This window comes from Elephas maximus, chromosome 7, assembly GCF_024166365.1.
Source record: "Elephas maximus indicus isolate mEleMax1 chromosome 7, mEleMax1 primary haplotype, whole genome shotgun sequence".
NCBI lineage: Eukaryota > Metazoa > Chordata > Mammalia > Proboscidea > Elephantidae > Elephas > Elephas maximus.
The window spans coordinates 128,563,212-128,582,735 of record NC_064825.1 but is presented as its reverse complement, the minus strand read 5'-3'; the positions used below and the strand labels follow the sequence as shown (position 1 = coordinate 128,582,735).

Genomic DNA, 19,524 nt, shown 5'->3' with positions numbered 1-19,524 from the left:
TATAATTTAGAGCTTTTTTAGAAAGACATACGAAAAGAAAGCAAACGGAAGATGATCCCAGGACTCAGGATGATGGTTACCTCGGCTCAGGGGAGTCAGAGGGACAGAGTGCAGAGGATCACATAGGTAAAAGGAAGTTACTGTCAAAACCCCAGCTCTTATAGTGGGTGAAAGATTCAAGAATGCTTACCACATTTATTAAAAACAGCCAATGAAGCAAATAAAAGAGGCAATGTTGTATCATAAACCAAAGATTAACCCAGCTCTGTGGACTCTAATTCCAAAAAGAAGAGAATGATACTCTCACCTCAAGGACTATGACAAGGTGCTTCCCCCACTTACTAGATTTTAAAACACAGAGAATAGCGAACATTGTTAAAATTCACTGTATTAGATTGGAAGCAATAAAAACTAGAGCCTAAAAATCCCAGAAATAGAGCCAGACAGGTCATTTTTGAAAACTAACATTGACAGACACGGAGCAAAAGAGCAAAAAATGTTCCACTCTTAATACATTTTTTTTTTTTTTTTTCAAACCAGTCCAAAGAATTAATTTGGATCTGCCCTAGGATGGTTTCCTAACCCTGTAAATGAAGAAGAGTGTATTTATTGTAACCGGTGGACTACATACATATTCAGCTACTAAGTATCAGAAGCAAAACCACTAATGTATTTTTAAAGTCCTTTTACAACAGATACTTTTTGTGCCAAAAATAAAAGGAAAAAAAAAAAAAACAAGCATAAGGCAAGCTTGACCATCATAACTGGCAAAAACTTACCTTCCCAACAAGACAATGAATCCACGGCCATTACACAAGTCAACCCTGAGCTTTCACCCGGTAAATGCCAAGAGAAAAATACAGATGGTAAATCAAATGGTAAGATACTCAGGCTGGCCAGAAATTATGGAAATACAGGTTAAGACAACTAAAATACTTTTAAAAGCAGCAATAAATAAAATTGTAAAAACTTTACACTAGTAAATACGTGAGGAAATGGATATACTCACATCTGTCAACGTAAGCTTTCTGGAGCTGTCTGAGAGTGTGTGACAAGGGTCATAAGACCATCCCCGCTCAGTGACCTGGCAATGCCACTCTGAGGAATATATACACACACCAAGTGTATAAAGATGCTTACAGCAGACTGGTTTTAAATAGTCAAAACACTGTTTACCACTTAACTAAGAGACCAGCTAAACATTATCGAGTATAAGAACACTACGGGCTGAAATAATGCAGCCAGCCATTCTTTCTGGAGGTCTTGGGCCGCTTCAAACAGCTGATGAAAGCAATGCTTTCCAAAGAAACAGATAAACATACAATTTCAGAGCGTTCGCAGACCTTTGGAAACCCATCTGAAGAATTCTTGTGAGAAAATCACCAAAGTATGTTTGTGGACTCTGCTAATACATGGAAATGTTCGTGGAGACAAAATTAAATGTACAAACAGAACAGACCAGAATCTACCCCGATGGCCACTATTGAAAAGACCCAGTTTAAGGCAGGCAGGCAGCCAGAGAAGGGGAGTGGGAACCAGGAGGAACCATGAAATCTGGTGTTGGGCAATAAAGGAGAAGAAGGAAGGCAAGGAGAGGAAGAAGTCACTGGAAGTACTCAATAGAGTGAGTGTGTGCCAAATACATATTTCATTCACCCCCAGTTTACAGATGAGAAAACGGGCTTGGTGAGGTAAAGTACCTTGCCCACAGTCATAGCAAGTGGCAGAATCAGAACCCTTACTTTTAAATCTGCCTATCCCTGTGTCTGACAACCCCCAAGGGCTGCCATCGGTCCAATTCAAATATGACAGGAGTCAAAGACGAACAACAAACCAGAATCCCTTTAAGAGACACCACAGCCTTCCTGAGCCTCTTCTGTAATGAAATTCCCTTTGTGGCAACAACCTGGCAATGGGGAGGTGGCATGAGGCTGGAGCAAGCTCTGGGGCCTGAGAGGGTATCAAGCTCCCCTCCACATAGACAGGTTCCACAATTAACTCCAGTTGGAATGTGTTTAAATGCACAAAATGAAACCATGCCAAGTACTACAGGATAACACAGATTCATACGTATTAACTCTTAGGGTGGGAAAAATGTAAGCATTACACCAAGTGCAGAAACCGTGAAGAGTGCTAAGTTCACCTCAGAAAAATATTAAACTTCTGTACGTTTGAAACACAATAAACAAAATTAAAAGACAATCTACAAACAGGAAAATATCATAAATATAAAAAGGGTTAATACCTTTAACACGTAAATAGTTTTTACAAAACAACCAATTGAAAAATGGTTAAGAAGTGGAAAGTCACACACACACAAAAACGCAAATGGCTATGGACGGACGGATGGGAGAGGCTCAGTCCCACTGGCAGTCAAAGCGACAATGCTCAGATGTAGGCAAGGTTTCTAAGATCGTAACACCGGTCCTGAGGATAAGGGGAAACAGCCTGGTTTATCTTACTAAGGAGAGCTCTACCCTGGAGGGCAATTTAGCAATATGAACCTAAAATCTTAAGTTTGACAGAACCATTTTACTTCTAGATATCGACTCGCATTTCCCAAAGAAATAAGCATGGAAGTGATAAAATATGAGCAACAAGGAAGGTCATCATAGCACATTTAAGGGAAAGAAACTCATCTGTTTGTCCATCTGAATGAAAGTACTTAAACTGATACAACCGTACAAGGAAACATTACATCACCATTAAAACTGATGCTTCAAATGACAGGAAAAGATATTCACTATACACTAAATGGAGTTACAAAGCAGAATTTACAGTAAAACCCCATTTTTGTACAAAAAATGCACAGAATAAACTCCTAGAAGCAAATATGACAATAATGATCATTTATGGAAGACTGCTGAGGTTTTTTCCATTTTGCTTATTTCTAAGTTTTACATGAACCCTTTTTACACATAAGAACTCAACTAAGAGTGGCGCGCGTGGTCTGTGAGGGCTGCATCCTAACCAGCAGGCTGGAAGGTGGTGGGGGGGGGTCACCGAGGAAGGCCAAGGCCACTTCTTGGTATGTGCACATTCCCATCTTTCTTATTTTTCCTTATTTTACTACCTTCCCCTTCCCATTTCCAGAGTGTATCAGTTTTTTTTATCAGTCTATTCTTCCATGTTACATATGAAAATGTAAAACGTACCACAGGTATCAGTGAGCCTGTTAGCATTTCTTCATTGCCTAATACACCAGGCACAACACAAGGACAAACACTGGCATGGCTGGAAGGCTAACATTTCCTCCAGAGACTTAAATACACACAGACAGCTTAGACCAAAATGAAGGTCTTCAGAGTCCGTTAATGTCCATGGGTCAACAAGAAAAACCAAGGTGGCTGACAGGGAATGGCATTTACTGTCCAGCCCTTTTGTGACACAGTGCCATTTTTGCAGGTCTCAGCATCTCCAAACTTGGGCACACAGGGGAACTTCAACCAGTATTTGCTCTCATGCAATTTTCCTTTTTAAATTAACTTCCAAAGTCAACTTTTGCTGTTCTTATAACCGATTTCTTTTAAATTCCACAAAGTTTTCTACCCAACTGCCACAAGCCCACTCGCTGAATTTCCCTCAATCATCAACCACTCTGGAGTTCAGGGAAAAGGTATAATTTCAGATCTGTGAATGGAGACGCAAACTGACTAGCAATCATCGCCAACATTGTCTCAACATTTGTCACCCACCCCACCTGACCGGGGGATAAGGAAGTTAGGCAGCTTCCCGAGTCCCCACCTCAGGAGCCCCTGGGTTGGGGTGGGAGGCAGAAAGGCGGCAGTGAGCTGGCTGAGCTGGCTTTTGGCTGCCTAGCCAGGAAAAATCCATCAGCCCCCCTTCCTGCCCTATGGCAACAAGCCCTGCTTCATAACCACTTCCAGTGACAAACATTTTTTCTGGGGGGGTAATTTTCAGCATACCAAGGCCTCTGGGCTGAGAGTTGGGGGAAACAAAGTACCCACCTGTATACAGAGGCATTTATTTATAGCCTTCATCATCAAGGTTCAAAGCAGGAGTTTTGTAATCACCATACAGAAAATGAGAAACAAGGAAGCTACTTTTTTTTTACTAGAGTTATGGAGAGAGAGCAAGCCAGGGGAAGGGGCAGTAGGACCAGAAGCAAAGACAAGAGGAGATACGAAAGAAAGCTGGGTCTGTTTCTTGGGGGAGCAAGGAAAGGGGTGGCAACCAGGGAAAAGATCGGCAAACCTACAGCACACAGCAGTGCTGTGGGCCGGACAGGCTGGCAGTGACTTACTCTTGCCAGCACCTCGCTCTCACTCATTTTAAAGTAGCTTGTGGCAATGCAACACGGGCATCATGAAGGCGAAACCAAACAAACAAGACACTCCAGCGCTAGGACCATGGCTGTTGTCCCGAAGGGAAGAACCCCTTCTGCTATGCTCCCCCACATTGCACTTCAGTCTTACATGCCCTCCAGCCAAGCACACCTTGAGTACCATACGCTTCCCTTACTGCTCCCTTGGAAACAAGTGCCTTCTTGGCACCGAGGCTGGCAGTGGTAAAACCTTACGGCCAAAAGAGTTAACAAAGGCCAGAAAGAGTTAACAGATCAGTACAAGGAATTAGCTCTCAGGATGAAATGCTACCATGTCCCCACCCAGGCCACAGAGACTATTTACACAGTCATGCTGTCAACTCTGCATTACAAGCGCTTCTACGCACTTCCTGTTACGCAGACCTGCTTGCTTAATAGAGGTGCTTACTTGAGAAAGCCCAGAAAACTTTAGTCATTTACCAAAAGAAGAAACATTAAACCAAACTCTTGCTTAAGTTTACAGTTATGTGCTTAGACCCAAATTCCAAATACAGCCCCACCAAAAGACTGCAAATGTGGAAAAAACATTACATGGTCACTCTATTCTTCAGACTGCTTCCCTACGAAAACTGAGATCGATACAGATCCTCTTTTTTGATAATACTGCTGGAAATTTAACCAGGGAAGACTCCAGAATATTCAGGTCAAAGTACTCCCACCTCCCCTTTTAACACCATTATTGGCTGGATAAAGGGTTCAACATCACATTCTGTACAACTGTTGTCAACTTCCAAGAGTAGGCACGGCCCTAGCCCCTCCACCAGCCTGCAGCCTGGTTCAGACATTCCAGTTATATTTGAGGTTACCACACTCTCCTGAATGGCAATTACTTGGAGCTGCCAAAAAAGGAAATGTAGGCCTAAAAGTACCATAAGACAACATATATATACCGGCCATCTTTATTATGAAGATACCTTGATTTACATAAAAGATGAAGATCGAAAAATGTAACAGTAATACAACAATTCTAGTAAGTTTAGAACTCAAAACTTTTATTTATGCTGTAAAGAGGGAAGATGACAGTTAGTGATTCACAGGCATGATGCAACACAATTAGTTCTCACCATACAGAGCAAAGTACAAACGCTTTTAACCACCTACTTTCACAGTTTCAATTTTGCAACAGCACACCCACACACACTTCTCCACCCAGGCATGACTAAGATTCTTTAAACTCCAATGACAGTCACTGTATCACGTCCAAGTTACTGGTTAAAAACTAAACTCTCATGCCAACATACTTCTAAACTTTAAAAACAGACCATAAGACAGAAAAGGCCCCAAGGCATAACATCCACAAGACGTTAAGTATTGAGAATTTTAAAATTTTAAAGGGAAATTTGGGAGGGCATGAGGGACAATAACAAACCACTGGTGTTACTTTATCAATTCAACAGATGTAGCTTAAAAACTAAGCATTATCAAAACAAAGTTTTCAGATCTTTCTCTAAATATTTAAAGATAAAACATTTTGGAAAGGTTTTCTCCCCTTTTGCTCTTCATTCATCTAGTTAAAAAGCACAAAGACATTGTTCAAACTGAAGATACAAGGGATCATCCACTCTCACCTCAGCATGGGTGGACGGACTGTTTGCTACCAAACCTTACAGGTAATTTTACAGGGGCCACAAACGGTTCTTTGAGTCTCCTTTTTACAACTGGCTATGATTTGAATATAAGAAAACTTTTGCGTATTAATACTGATGACAAACAGAAAGATGTGTCCATCCTAAAATACAACTTGCATGTAACAAAAATATCCTTTAGAAAAACCATTGCATTTTTTACTTTGCTCAGAATTTTCAACCACAGAATCTCTAAGTGACAAAATTATGAGTTATAGACCCAGAAAACTAGTACTTCTAATCTTATTTAGGTACACATTATAATTCCAAAATACTTTAACGCCCGCCCATTTGAGCATTTACAAGTCCCTTCTGAGACTCACTGCACCAGAACATCACACACGCACCCCTTTACAGCTTCAGACAGACCATCTAGGCCTGCAAAGCAGTGAAATACGTTCACCTTCAGTTCATCCAAGTTTTTAGCACCTCCACCTTTTCAATGACTGATACTCAGGTTTTCAGTCTTCCCCACATTGCAGCAAAGCAAAACAATTTCGCTTTTTTCCTGCAACTTTGCTAACTACTGAGCACTTTATAAAGTTTCCAAGCAACTTTTGTTGTCCCAAGTAACAACTTGACTAGTACAATTCATCATATTAACTAGTATTTTTCTGTGCCCACGAGCTCTATTAAATTCCCCACCTCTGTCTACTGTTTTTCTCCAGAGAATTCCCTTCAACCCACATTCCCTACCACCCCCACCCTCTGAGCAATATACCTAACCCAACCCCTCCCCTCTCATCCCCACCCATCCCAGTACCAGTGCCAAGCTGTGCCCTGCCCCTCCCACAACCTCCACCCTCAGGGTCTGTGGATTTGAATGCTGACAATACTTTGAAATATAATCAAGTAAAATTCATTAAAAAAATATGGAGCGAAATGAACGAGTCATCTGCAAGGGAAGATCTGAAAGCCCAAACTAGATTTGGTGCCTCTAGCACACAGAACTTGGATTCTATCAACTTGTACCCTCCCCCTACACCCTAAGCACAACACAAAAAAAAAAAAAAAAAAAGAAGCACAACACAAGGGCCCCCTTAATTTGCCAATCTACCTCACCTAAATACCGCCCCCCGCTTTGAGGCATTTAAAACTTGAACAGCTCCCCCCCCACACACACAAGTTGAATTTTAAATCGTGACACTAAGAATTCCTCCAATACACAGACAGGTGGGCAGGCAGGTAAGAACGTAGGTAGGTGGGCTCCATCTGCAAACTCCATCTACAGGGCATCACTCTGCATTGTGGCATCAACATTAAAAAGTTCTACAGCTTAAAATCTTCTCGAAGTAAGGTTCATAGCACAGGGAGGTTCAACTCAGAAAAGATGCAGCATCTGAGAACCTCCACCCGCCCATAAAATGAGAGGTTTGCTGGCATTCCTGTACCCGGAGGTTGGTGCGGCCTGGATCATTGGATCAAGCGTTCGTTCAAACACCATTATCTGCTGACGGCCCGCCTGTACAGCTGGATGCGATTGTTTTTTTTTTTTTTTGGTAAGGGCTGCCCTTTATAAGCTCATCTGAAAACCTTAAATGGTGGCCTCCTGAATACAGGGCTTCCTGAGCAAGGCCGGAAACAAAGCATCGGAGAACTTGCTCCTCTAAACCTGGAAATTCAATCTGCAGGCATCAATTTAGGCAGGCTGTCTCCTTCAAGGTCTCCCCTCCTGCACTGCTACGCCTCACACTGGCCAGGGCTCCATTTCTGCTGGTGCCATCTGATCGCCATGACGAACACTATAGTAACAAACCACGGTCCATGAGGCATTTTCAAAGCTCATACCATCTTTGCAGGCCTGCCCAAGGCTGCACATTCAATCCCACCCTCTCCATAGGCAAACAACCGATCTTTCCATCACTCCAGCCCAGGGGGGCCTGGACTGAGGCCTCACCAACCCACCCGCCCACCCAGAGCCTCAGCAGGGGTGCCTTTTCTCCTTCATTGTTACCAGCAATACCAACTCCAACGGGACGGGACGTCTGCTTCTTCCCCAGCTTACCAGAAGCAATTTTTTTTTAAGCGAATGGATAACCTCCAAAGAATTAAAGGGAAGAGAAGGGGCAGAGAAGTTCACAGAAGAGACTAGCTTCAGGCCTAGAGAAGAAAGTCCAAAGGGGAACACTGCCACCTGGAAAATAAAGCGTTGGGTCAATTTTGCCCACAGACATACAAATACCACTGCCTCAGGCACATCAGGCGCCACCACAATCACAGGTCAGGATGGCCCCCTACCTCCTGAATCACTCCTTCAAGCCACCCTCACCTCCAACCAGTCCTGGCCTGGCCCAGCCAACCTTACATACCACCCTGGGCCAGAGCTGTCAGCCCCATGAGGCTAAATTCAGTTTCCACAAGACCAGGCCTCATCCCCAGGCAGGTTCACAACCCTTGGTCTGGAAAAAAAAAGGGGCTGCTGGTATCAACAAGCACCACCTCTGCCCTCCCAGCCAACCTGCACCCCATGCCTTCCTTCCTGATCATTTCCAGGGCATCAAGTGCCCAGTTCCACCTCCTCTCTTTCAGGCCTAGGAAAACCTTCAAGTCTCCTCCACTTCCTCCTATCTTTCCCTGCCTTCTCTCCTTTCACACAAACCAGGGCACCCAGGGCTCCCTCAAGCCCATGTGGAGGCGGCGCCCTTTCCAGCGGCCGACAGGACAGCCTGGCTTTAAGTGCTGTCCTCCTCCTGGGATCCTGCGGACACTTTTCAAGACAGCTGTCCCTAGATCTGGCCTCCTTTCTCTATGCAGCTCCATCCCCCCAGTCTCATCTGTCATCCCCTGCATCTCTCAGCTGAGATCCTAAACTCGCTTCTCCTCCCACCCCACTCCCAAGCACCCAGTCCTCCCTGGCGCTAACTCCTGGCGGCCTGGCCACAACTTTTGCTTTTATAGCCCTGGGTCGCATCACCGGGGCAGTGCTCAACGGGACGATTCCTCCACTGCCACCGGAAAAAAGTCCCTCCCTCACCCTGCCTGAGGCGGTGACGGGGCAGTTCATGGTCTCCCACGAGGTCCGCCCCCTCAAATTCCTCCTTGGCAATGCCCTAGAGGATAGAGGACAAATCTCAAGGTCACGTTGGGGGGCGAATTCAAGGAGTAGAAGTCACTTTTCTTCCGGTGGTGGTGGTGGTGGGTAATACCGTTGCTGAGATAGGAGACTAGGTGGGGGTGGCGGCCTGGGGCCCCTCTCCCAAGGGAGCGAACGGGGCGGCTGGGGTCGCCTCAGGTCACCCCGCCCTGCAGAAGCCCGAAAAAAGGGCTGGCGGAGGTCTGGAAAATTCCAGGCGGTGGCGGAGGGATCTCTGCAGAGGGCGCATCACTCCCTGTGGCGGCGGCGGGTGGGGGCGGGGCGGGGCGGAGGGCGCGTGATTCCTCAGGCGGCGCCGCTCTGCCTGCTGAGCGGCCGATGACGTCAGCGCGGGGCGCGGGGCGGGGAGGCCGCCCGCTCGCCCCAGGAGATGTAACGCACCCTGGGCAGCTTTACGAAAACCGCCCTGTGCTTTCAAATTCTCTAGTTACAAAACCGTGCTGTGACTTTGTCGTTCTTGTTATTTAAAAACTGGAAATAATTTGGTTAAAACGTTAAGGCCCAATGGAGCTGGGTAGGAGTCTGAGGGGCGTACGGAAGGGTTTTATTCTGTTACCAGGGATTATTTCTTGAGAAAAAATGACCCTGCTGAGATAGAACACTTAGTGAAACATGTTCGTCATGTATTAAGTGGAAAAAGGTAGTTGTAAAATAATTTAAAGCAAGATTTTGTGCAGAAAGCAGTATCTCCCAACTTCACGATAACAAGATCAAAAGGGTATGGCCGAGGGACCACAGTGGTTTCTCTGATTTGTTCTGGACTTTAGAGTGTCAGCCCATTTGATCTTGGATTGGGGGCAAGTGATTTTAAAAAAAGAAAAAAACTGCATTTTTCAGGGCAGTGTACAGCCTGTGACGTATTACAGTGCTGGGGCAGCTGCTCCCAGGAGCCAAGTGGGTCTTCCAAAAGCAAAGGCAAACAGGCAACCTCTATCCCCTCCGTGAAGGCCAGGCAGGATCCGAGAAATCGGTGGAGGTCTGTGGGGGATTTTGAAAAGTGTAGTTGGCCTCTCCCCTGCCAGTGTGGTGCCAGGGTTGGGGGAACCACGCTCCTGAGATCCCCATTGTAGTGTCTGTTCAGCCCTGGTCCCCCAAACCAGAGGGTGGAAGGACAGTCCTCTGAGAAACCAGGAATGGGAATGGTATCTTGGACAAACTCCCTGCCAGGAAGTCTCCTTCCAGGGTAACCACCCACACTCCAAACAAAAACACCCTGCAATAACAGGCTCCCTTGGCAACCGGGAAGAAACTGGAAGGTATTTTTTTCTCTGCCTCAGTAAGATGGCATTTGCAGGCAGGGCTGGGCCCAGCTGCCACACCCCACCCTGTGGTTCTTGAAAACTGATGACTCCTTCTCATCTGACCCTCAGGAAGGTTGAGTGTGTGGCAAGCCCAGGCTTGTTCACAGGCACACTCTTAGCAGAGCTCTCTGCCAGGGGAAGATTAGGTCAGCTCGTTCTTTTCCAGCAGCTGCCCCATCATTCTTTCCCTGGCAACATTTTCAGGAGTGGGTTGGTGTGGGGAGACTTGACCTGAAAGTACAGTGTGGAGTGAGGGCATTGCCTGTTAGAATGTTCTAGAAAGCTGAGAGGTATGTATGAAATCAAGCAAGTGATTCTTCTCTGCTGTGTCACAGTGCCAGGCTGTGGAGTGAGCCCTTTCTTTATCTAACAAGGTGTCTGAGAGGTACTTTTCACTATCTCTTGTCCAAAAATCTCCCACATTCACACATATCATTCCCAAATCCCAGAAACAAACTACCTTTCATTTTATTTTTTGGAAGAGTAGGAGTGGGTTGAATTAGAACACATGAAAGCATAGGATTCTTCATCACATGAGGAAATAAGGCTCTCCTTTGTGCCCTTGTGTCTGGAGCTGTCCCAGTCACCCACTTGCTTATCAAGGACAAAATGGCGCTGTTTCAGAGGGCACTTGTTTAGTCCGTCTCTGGCCTCCTAGCTCCACACAGCTAGTTTTCCTCAGGAAGGGAACATCTTCGAAAGGAGATGAGATGAGGGCAGAAAACAACACGGGGGCATCTCTGTCCTTCCTTAGGGGGCCAAGGCTATGCTTAAGGAGCTTGGGCTCTGTCCTCTTTCTCTGCAAATAAGGCTAAAAATACCTCCACCCTGATGAAGGATGAGAGCAGGGCAGCCAGTGTGTCAGCAAATTTCTCAGGATCAAAACAAGCTGTTCCAGGCAACAGCAGTAAACAGGGCCTTGGATCACTGGGTGGGGCTGTGGGGGTGATGGGCCCGCCCTGCTGGGCTGGTGGCCACAACCTGGTCCTTCCTGTGCTGTCCTCTGGGGGAGGGGGTGTAGGGGTGAGAGGGAAAATAAGGACAGGAAGGGGCCCCTTGGGCAATATTCAGATTCCAGGGACAGGGCACATCTTGGACCCCTTTGTCACAGCCACAGGCGGTCAGGATCACTGGCCTCCCTGGTGACCCAGCTCTCCATCTTTTCTGAAGCCAGTTCAGCTCTGTTAATTCCAAACACATGCAACATACCCACCAGCCCAAGAAAGGAACTGGGAATTTCCTACAGGAGAGTGGGGAAAAGGAAGAGAAGAGGGCCAGTGCTTCAGGCCTGCACCAAGGACAGGACAATGACAGTATTGCTTTTGCCACATGAGAATATGCTAGAACCTACCCCTCCATGGGTCTAGTTCTGGAGTTGTGGCTTCCTGGGTCACCTTGGGTCCCCCACTGGCAAGAGACCCTCAGCCTGGGCCACTTCTCTTTGAGCCTGAGGCCTCTCGACTCAGGGCCTGGTGAGGAACTGCACAGTCACTGAATACTGGCAGCAAGCCCGCCCGTCCCGCTCTGGCTGGCCACGCACCAGCAGACCTTGCGGGAAAAACACCCTAACCCCGCTCCCCCATACCCAACCTGCCTCTTCCTGCTGTGGCAAGAGGCAGAGGGGGCCTGGGCTCCTGTCCGGTCCGGCTCCACCTCTCCATGTGACCCTGGGCAAAGCCTTAATCTCTCCTGGCCTTGCTTTCCTCTTTCTGAGGCCCTCCTCCGCCTAATGTTTCCTAATTCTGATGAATGCTGTTCTGTATGGAACATTCTTCACCTGGTGGCCACCTGGCATACGCCTCCCTCAATGGTCACCTTCTCAGTGAGGCCTCTAAAGCCCCCATGCCCCCCTGGCTGACCTACTCCATGTGTCTCTGCGTGTGTGTGTGTGTGTGTGTGTGTGTGTGTAACACCTGGGCTCCAGATGGGCGAGGTTTCTGTCTACTTCGTTCTGGACCTCCTGCACCAGCATAGTAGTCACTCCTCACTCAGTACATGTTTGTTGACCAGATGGTTTCTGTTTCGTAAAGGTCGCTGGATACCCTGAGGCTCTTGCTAAATCTTTGTGATTGTCTGAAGGAAAGAAATCATCACAGGTCAACTGCAGCCCCATACCAGTCATGGCCCAGATCTGTAGGTCTCCAGGGCCTTGGGCACCCAGGTCTGGAGACAAGGAGAAGAGGGGTGGGTACAGGGCGGGAACCTGTGGATGGGGGCCCAGTGGCTCCCACAGGCTTGTGATGCTGGCAGCCTGGCGTGTACCAAGTGAACCCAGAAAAGCCTCTTTTGGCCAAATGTTGGCAGAAGGCATTGGAGAGAGAGTGTGGAAGGATGGAGACCACCCCAGACCTTGGTTTAAAGAACCTCCTCCTGATCTAGATTGATGGCCATCTGCAGATGTGCTCTGCTTTCCTGGACCCAAGCAGACAGACCGCACAGAAGGAGGTGGTAGGGGAGGGGCTCTATGACAGGAAAGTGACCTTTGACCTCCTCTCCCCTGGGGGTGGTAGGGCCTCTGGGTTCTCTGTCCCTGATATCCTTTCCTCACCACTAGGAGGTGGGTGTAGGCAGATCCTACTGGGGCCTCTCACTCCTAGGGCTGGAAGCAACTTTGTTGGTGTTAGTCTCTTGAGTCAGGATATCCTTGGGGCCCCCTGCTCTCTGCCACCCCCCTCCTGAGCATTTGGCCTTGTGCCCATTTTCCTGGGCCTGTGGTGCCCGGGCCCTGGTGAGTACCCGCCTCTTCCCTGAGCTAGGCCCCTGCCTGGAACGCCTTCCTACCCTTCTCCTGCCAACTCTTTTACTGGTGCAGGGTCACCTCCTTAGCTCCTAACTGTCACAGCGCTCACCAGAGCCATCTGTCTCTCCTCCAACACCACCGCTGCGCCTTCCCTGCAGAGGGAAAGCTGTTGAGTGAATGCACAGGCCTTGGCCCCTCGAGCACTGCTGTCCTTCTCCCAGTTGCCCCCAGACCTCCAGGGTCCCCCTGTTGCTGGCTTTCATAGACCCCAACGTTGGTCTGAACCCACCTTTCCAGCCTCCTCCCAAAACCCCACCCGCCAGGAATCCTGGCACCAACTCCTCTGGGCAGGGGAGCCATCTCCAACCCCTAAGTTTGCATAAACCCTCTTAGTTAGCTAGTGCTGCTGTAACAGAAACACCACAAGTCGATGGCTTTAACAGAAATTTATTCTCTCACGGTTTAGGAGGCTAGAAGTCCAAATTCAGGGTGCCAGCTCCCGGGGAAGGCTTTCACTCTCTGTCAGCTCTTGTCATCAATCTTCCTCTGGGTGTAGGAGTTTCTCAGCACAGGGTCCAAAGGATGCACTTGGCTTCTGGCTCTCCTTGCTTGGTGGTAGGAGGTTCCTCTCCTCTCTGCTTGATTCTCTCTTTTATATCTCAAAAGAGATTTACTCGAGATACAGCCCAATCCTGTAGATTGTGTCCTGCCTCATTAACGTAACCACCTTTAATCTTGTTTCGGAGCCCTGGTGGCACGGTGGTTTAGGGCTCAGCTGCTAAACAAGAGGCAGTTCAAATCCACCAGCGGCTTCTTGGAAACCCTATGGGGCAGTTGTGCAGTGTCCTGTAGGGTTGCTATGAGTCAGAATTGACCCAACAGCAAAAGGAATGCTGTCTCATTAACGTTACAGAGGTTAGGGTTTGCAATACATAGGATAATTACCTTCAGATCACAAAATGGAGGAAGACCGACCACACAATACTGGGAATCATGGCCCCGCCAAGTTGACACATCTTTTGGGGGGACACAATTAAATCCATGACACCCCCCAAGAAACCTTCTTTCTTCTCCAGGTCCCATGTCCACTTTGGGTCACTGCGGATGGGAATGTCCTCAGGCCTGGAACTTGTCTTGCCTCCACTGTGACCCTATTTATTGCTCTGACTTCCTTCAGAGCATTGGTAGTGCAGACTGTCCTTGAACCTCCACGAAGGAGTCTTTTCTGTGCCAACCCCCACCGTGGCCCAACTGAATGCTGTCCCTGAGGGCTGCCGGGTGGCACCAGGGCTTCTTTGGGCACAGCCAGTTTTCCTGAGTGGTTCTGTCAACTCCTAGAGGCTGTTGACCTTGACTGACCTTGACATTGTATCAGGCCTGTGCTCTCACTGGCCCAGAGAATATCAGTGTATCAGTGTTCACCCCTCCCCCTGCCAAATGCCAAAGTCAAATGGGCAGAGGGTTCAAGGAACTGTTGGGAAGAGCTAGCACGATGATTATCCTTTCTATGGTAAATTTAGTTTGAAATAGCTGACGGCTCAGTCTGGGAGGGTGTGACAGCTGGGAAGTTTGGGCAGCCTCCAGCTATTTTTAATTATTTGACTTAAGTGTCATGTGCAACAGGGAGAGTTATACTGTCCCAGCTCTCCCCAAGGACTCTGCGCCCTCTGCCCATTTGACCTTGGCGTTGGCGGGTGGGGGGGGAGGGGGGAGGTGACCGCTGACACTCTCTGAGCCTGGAATGGTCAGCTCCATGGGCTTGGGGCAGAGCAGGAGGGTGATGATGCAGCCCTGGGGGGCCACCTCTCGGATTTACCCAACAGCCCTAGTTGTAAATAAGCTGCAGTCTGTTTACAGGACATGGATCCTAAACTTTGGAAAACGTAGATCTCATCACCAAGCTGGGGACCCCCTGGGGAACCCCACATCCGGTGCCCTTCAAGGTTCATGACTCTCACCATGGACCCAGCGACACACAGAAGGTCGGGCAGGTTCAACATGTCCTGGAACTCGGGCGCCCACTCTGGGGAGGCATGCAACATCAGACCCAAACCTCCTCCTCCCCCGCATTGATTCTGCTCCAGGCACGACCACAGTCCTAGGCTGCCGGGATCAGGACAGGGCGGTGCCGCCTGGTCACCAGCGCTGTGGATCCGGAGGAGGAAAGGGCAAGCTCAGTTGCCCCCTGCTGGCCACAGCCGGACCAGCACCTTCGGGCAGTGGTGGTAGCTGCTCTCCCCCCTCCGCCAACTCCCAGAGCGGCTGGTCAGCCCGGTGGGGACAAGAAGAGTAGGCTGACCACGGGGTACCGAACCTGCAGCTTAAAACTGAAGTCCTGAACCCCAGCCCCAGCCCCAGTGATGTTGGGTAAATCCACGTTTTCTGGAACATGAGACTGATTCAGACATTTACCGCCATTCCACTAAGACCATCAGGCCGCTTCTACCAGGAAGCCTTCCTTGATCACTGCTCACCCTCCCTATTGCCTCTTTATCTCCTGTTGAGTGTGGCCACACCTTTATCACATGCCAATTCATGTGTCAGGGAATCGTGTGTGCAAACTGGCTCCTTTTCCTGGTCATTTGTGCTTTCTGACCCTTATCCCCTGAAAAGCTGACTGGACTCTGAGCCGACACCCCTGGCACATTTACCCCAGCCCTCTCCTTCCCAATTCTCTCTGATGGTATCCCCTAAGACTTTATCTTTTCAGACTGTGAAGCTTCCTCAATGACCCTCCTGTATCTTTTCTGAATCCAGCCGGGCTCTGTGATGTGCCGGCACTGGGGCAGGCCTTGAAGCAGAAGCCTTTCTCCCGCTGGCCTGAGCTGGCCTCCTGGTGGGCTGTGGGGTGGCAGGTGCAGCCCTGCCCTGCAGGCCCAAGGAGGCCAGGGTTGGAAGGCTGCAGGTTGGCGTGTCCTGATGCTCGCTGTATATGGTAGAGTGATGGGATGGTCCATGCTGACTGTCTGATTGGAGTGTCTGAGGCTGTGAGATCTCATCACACTGCATGGACCCCAGGGGCAGGCCTGATGGGGCCTCTTCTGAACAAAGGCCTCTGGAGTCAGACTGCACGTGGCAGGTGGCAGGGGGCAAGTCCCTCCTGCTTTTCCAGGATACACACCACCAAAAAAATCAAACCTGTTGCCATCAAGTTGATTCTGACTCATAGCGACCCTATAGGACAGAGTAGAACTGCCCCATAGAGCTTCCAAGGAGTGCCTGGTGGATACAGGTACCTGTATTTTTTTTTTTTTAAACATTTTATTGTGTTTTCGGTGAAGGTATACTGAGCACATTAGTTTCCCGTTCAGTAATTTATATATAAATTATTCCAAGACATTGGTTGCAGTCCCGACAATGTGTTAGCACTCTCCGCATTACCACCCTGAGTTCCACGTTTCCGTTGGTCTGGTTTTCTTGCCCCTTCCTGCCTTCTCATGTTTGTTTCTGGGCAGATGTTGCCTTTTCGAACTCATATAGATGATTGTTCTAAGGAGAACTTTCCTCACGGGTGTTTTTTAGGCCTTTCTATTATTTGGGAGAAGGTGATCTCCAGGAGTGGCTTTAGTTCCAAGTTAGAAGGGTGACTAAAGGCCATAGTCTCAGGGGTTCTTCTAGTCTCTGTTGGACCAGTAAGTCTGGTCTTTTTTTGTGAATTTGAGTTTCATTCTACATTTTTTTCTCATTCTAACCAGGACCTTCCATTGTGATCCTGGTCAGAGTGGTCGGTAGTGATGGCCAGGCACTACCTAGTTCTTCTGGTCCCAGGCTAGTGGAGACTGTGGTTCCTATGGTCCATTAGTCCTCTGAACTAATTACTTCCTTGAGTTTTTGGTTTTCTTCATGCTCCTTTGGACCAGATGGAAAGAAACCAATAGTTTTAACTTAGATGGCTGCTTGCAAGCTTTTAAAATCCCAGATGCTACTCACCAAAGTAGGATGTAGAACACTGTCTTTATGAAGCTATGTTATGCCAATTGACTTAGATGTCCCCTGAGACTATGGTCCCTAGCCTTTAAGCCCGGTAACTCAGTCCCGTGAGGTGTTTGGTTGTGTCTAGGAAGCTTCCTTGACTGTACCCCCTGTGTGCTCTATTACATATGTGAATACACATGCAGCACATACAAATATATATGTAGAAATATCCACCGCCAAACCTGTATATGTACATGGATGTACTTGACTGGGTTTTAAATAGGGAAGTGTTCAGAATGTATTCAAATAAGTTCAATTTTGTTTGATTTTTGTTAGAATTTTCCTGGGTGCAACTCAAAATGTAAATAAATTAGAATTCAGATTTATGCCAATACTGAAATAAAGATCATTACAACAAAAAGTTACAGTATTTGAGCACCTAAGAATAGCCTAGTATATTTAATAACAAAGGCTGATATTACAATCAGTAGACACTAGACAGTCTCAAAGGTCTCCAGCTTCAACAGAATTTTCCAATTTTATTCATTTCTATAATAATCTAAGAAAAAGTCAACACGGTCATATTTTGGGACAGCTGAATGAGGAACTACTACCCTGCCATCTCAGTGCCAGAGTTTTACTTTTATTTATAATGACGTTGGTGCCGATTTATCACCTAAAGTAACTTTGCGTGTGTTATTGGCATGGCTGACGCCGAAATGGAAATTATCTTTCTGTGTCTGTTCTTGTGTTCATGTTGAATTTTTGTATGTTATGGAGATAAAAACACCTTTTATAGTTTTGCCAAAGAATAACTGAGCTTGAAAGTGTTCAGTTCTCTAGATCTAACTACTAATCTACAGAAACATGTAGGACAAAGATATATATTAAAGCAAAAGTAATCAGTAAAACCCAGGCTCTAGGAGACTCCATAGGATAAAGACATGGTTTCTTGACAAACGGATTGCAAGGGAAAAGGAAGGGGATGGGCACACCGCTATTTAATTTTGTCAAAGTACAGAAAAAAAACAAGGTCAGTGTGTCACACACAAAATACCAAACACTTCTTCTCTTGGCCACAGTGAGGAACGGTTGCTTCTTTACCAACTGCAGCTTTATCTTTGTTCTAGTCTCCTCTCTTTAAGATACACGATCATAGACCTGCCCATGCTTTCTGTCAGCACTAAACCAGCTGTCAAGTGGACCAAACCAGCTGTCAAGTGGAGTAGATTCCGACTCACATTGACTCCATGTGTGTCACAGTAGAACTGTGCTCCGTCAGGCTGATTTTTCCGAAGTAGATTGTCAGGGCTTTCTTCCGACAGGCACCTGTATTTTAATATAACAACCTTTGATGCATTAAAAAGCCCTTAAGAAGACCAAGACAGTACACTGTTAGGGTGAGGACGAAGGACACCTGGAAAGGACCTCTAGAACACATGGGAGCCAGCGAGTAAGTGAGCTGACATAATGACATACAAATGAAGCCATGGCAGGCTACAGACACATCTGTCGCCTGTCGCCCACAACCTCAGGGAGCAGGGGTGACTGCCCCATTCTCGGATAGAGAGTGGCACTCAAGACAGATGACTTCTGGCCACAGGGTGGCAGAGAAGGGATCTTCAAGAGGCCTTAGAAGGGGCTTGTGCAAAGGTGGGGCCCTGACACCGGAATCTTCTCAGATCCCAGGTGAATCACCTCAGGCCCAGGAGTGCCTGTGTGGGGAGGAGGTGCAGGGGAGGGAGTACGGGGGAGGGTGATGTGTGTTGGGGGGCCTGGAAGTTTCCCTGTGGCTGGTTTTGGAGGCCCAGGGAGCTAGCAGGGTGTGGGTGGGTGGAAAGGTCTGGGGGAACTGGAGTTTATGTCGCTTCCCTCACTCCGGGAAGTCAGTTGCTGGCCACACGCTTGCGCTGGGCTTGAGGCTGAGCTGGTGCCATCTCACAGGGGTGTGTAAACCAGGGCCCTGACCTCGGGGTGCCCATGATGCGGCCCAACGGATGTATGTGGAAGAACAGGGAGCAAAGTGCTTCACAGACCCGGAAGCTGACTCTGAGGGGACACAGAGCAGGGCTCCCTCAGGGGGATGGGGCTCCCAGTTGGGCTCCTCCCCCCCCAGTCCCCATTTTGGGCATCTCAAGGGTACCTGGAATTGGGTCACAGGCTCCGGTATCCACAGAATCCTGAGGAGCCTCCCAAGAGCCCTGTCTCCCCCCTACCCCCCGCAGCCCACCAGTGCATGTGGTCTTTTCCAGGGGCTGCTGGTTCCCCACCCTGCCTACACCTGGAACACCTGGGCCAACCAATGAAGGCTGAACAGGGCCCAGGAGGGTGAAGAGGGCACAGCGAGGTGGTCTGGAGGTGGGGGCTGGCTTCGGCCCAGGCAGAGCCCAGGTGGGAGCTATGAAGATGGCCAGCCTGGGGCAAAAGCTCCTCCTGGCCTTGGAAGAGGGGAGGGCCTAAGTCAACCCCCGAGCCTTTGAATATCAGGCACCTGTCCCTGCTCA

General features: G+C 48.2%; 1 long non-coding RNA gene across 1 annotated transcript; it reads right to left on the bottom strand.

Moving 5' to 3' along the window:
* Window positions 1-5,316: 5,316 nt before the first annotated feature.
* On the bottom strand, window positions 5,317-9,256 carry LOC126081050 (uncharacterized). Its single transcript, XR_007518279.1, has 2 exons — window positions 8,280-9,256; window positions 5,317-8,104 (listed from the first exon to the last, which is right to left on the bottom strand). It is a non-coding gene; the product is annotated as an uncharacterized LOC126081050 (long non-coding RNA).
* Window positions 9,257-19,524: the final 10,268 nt, after the last annotated feature.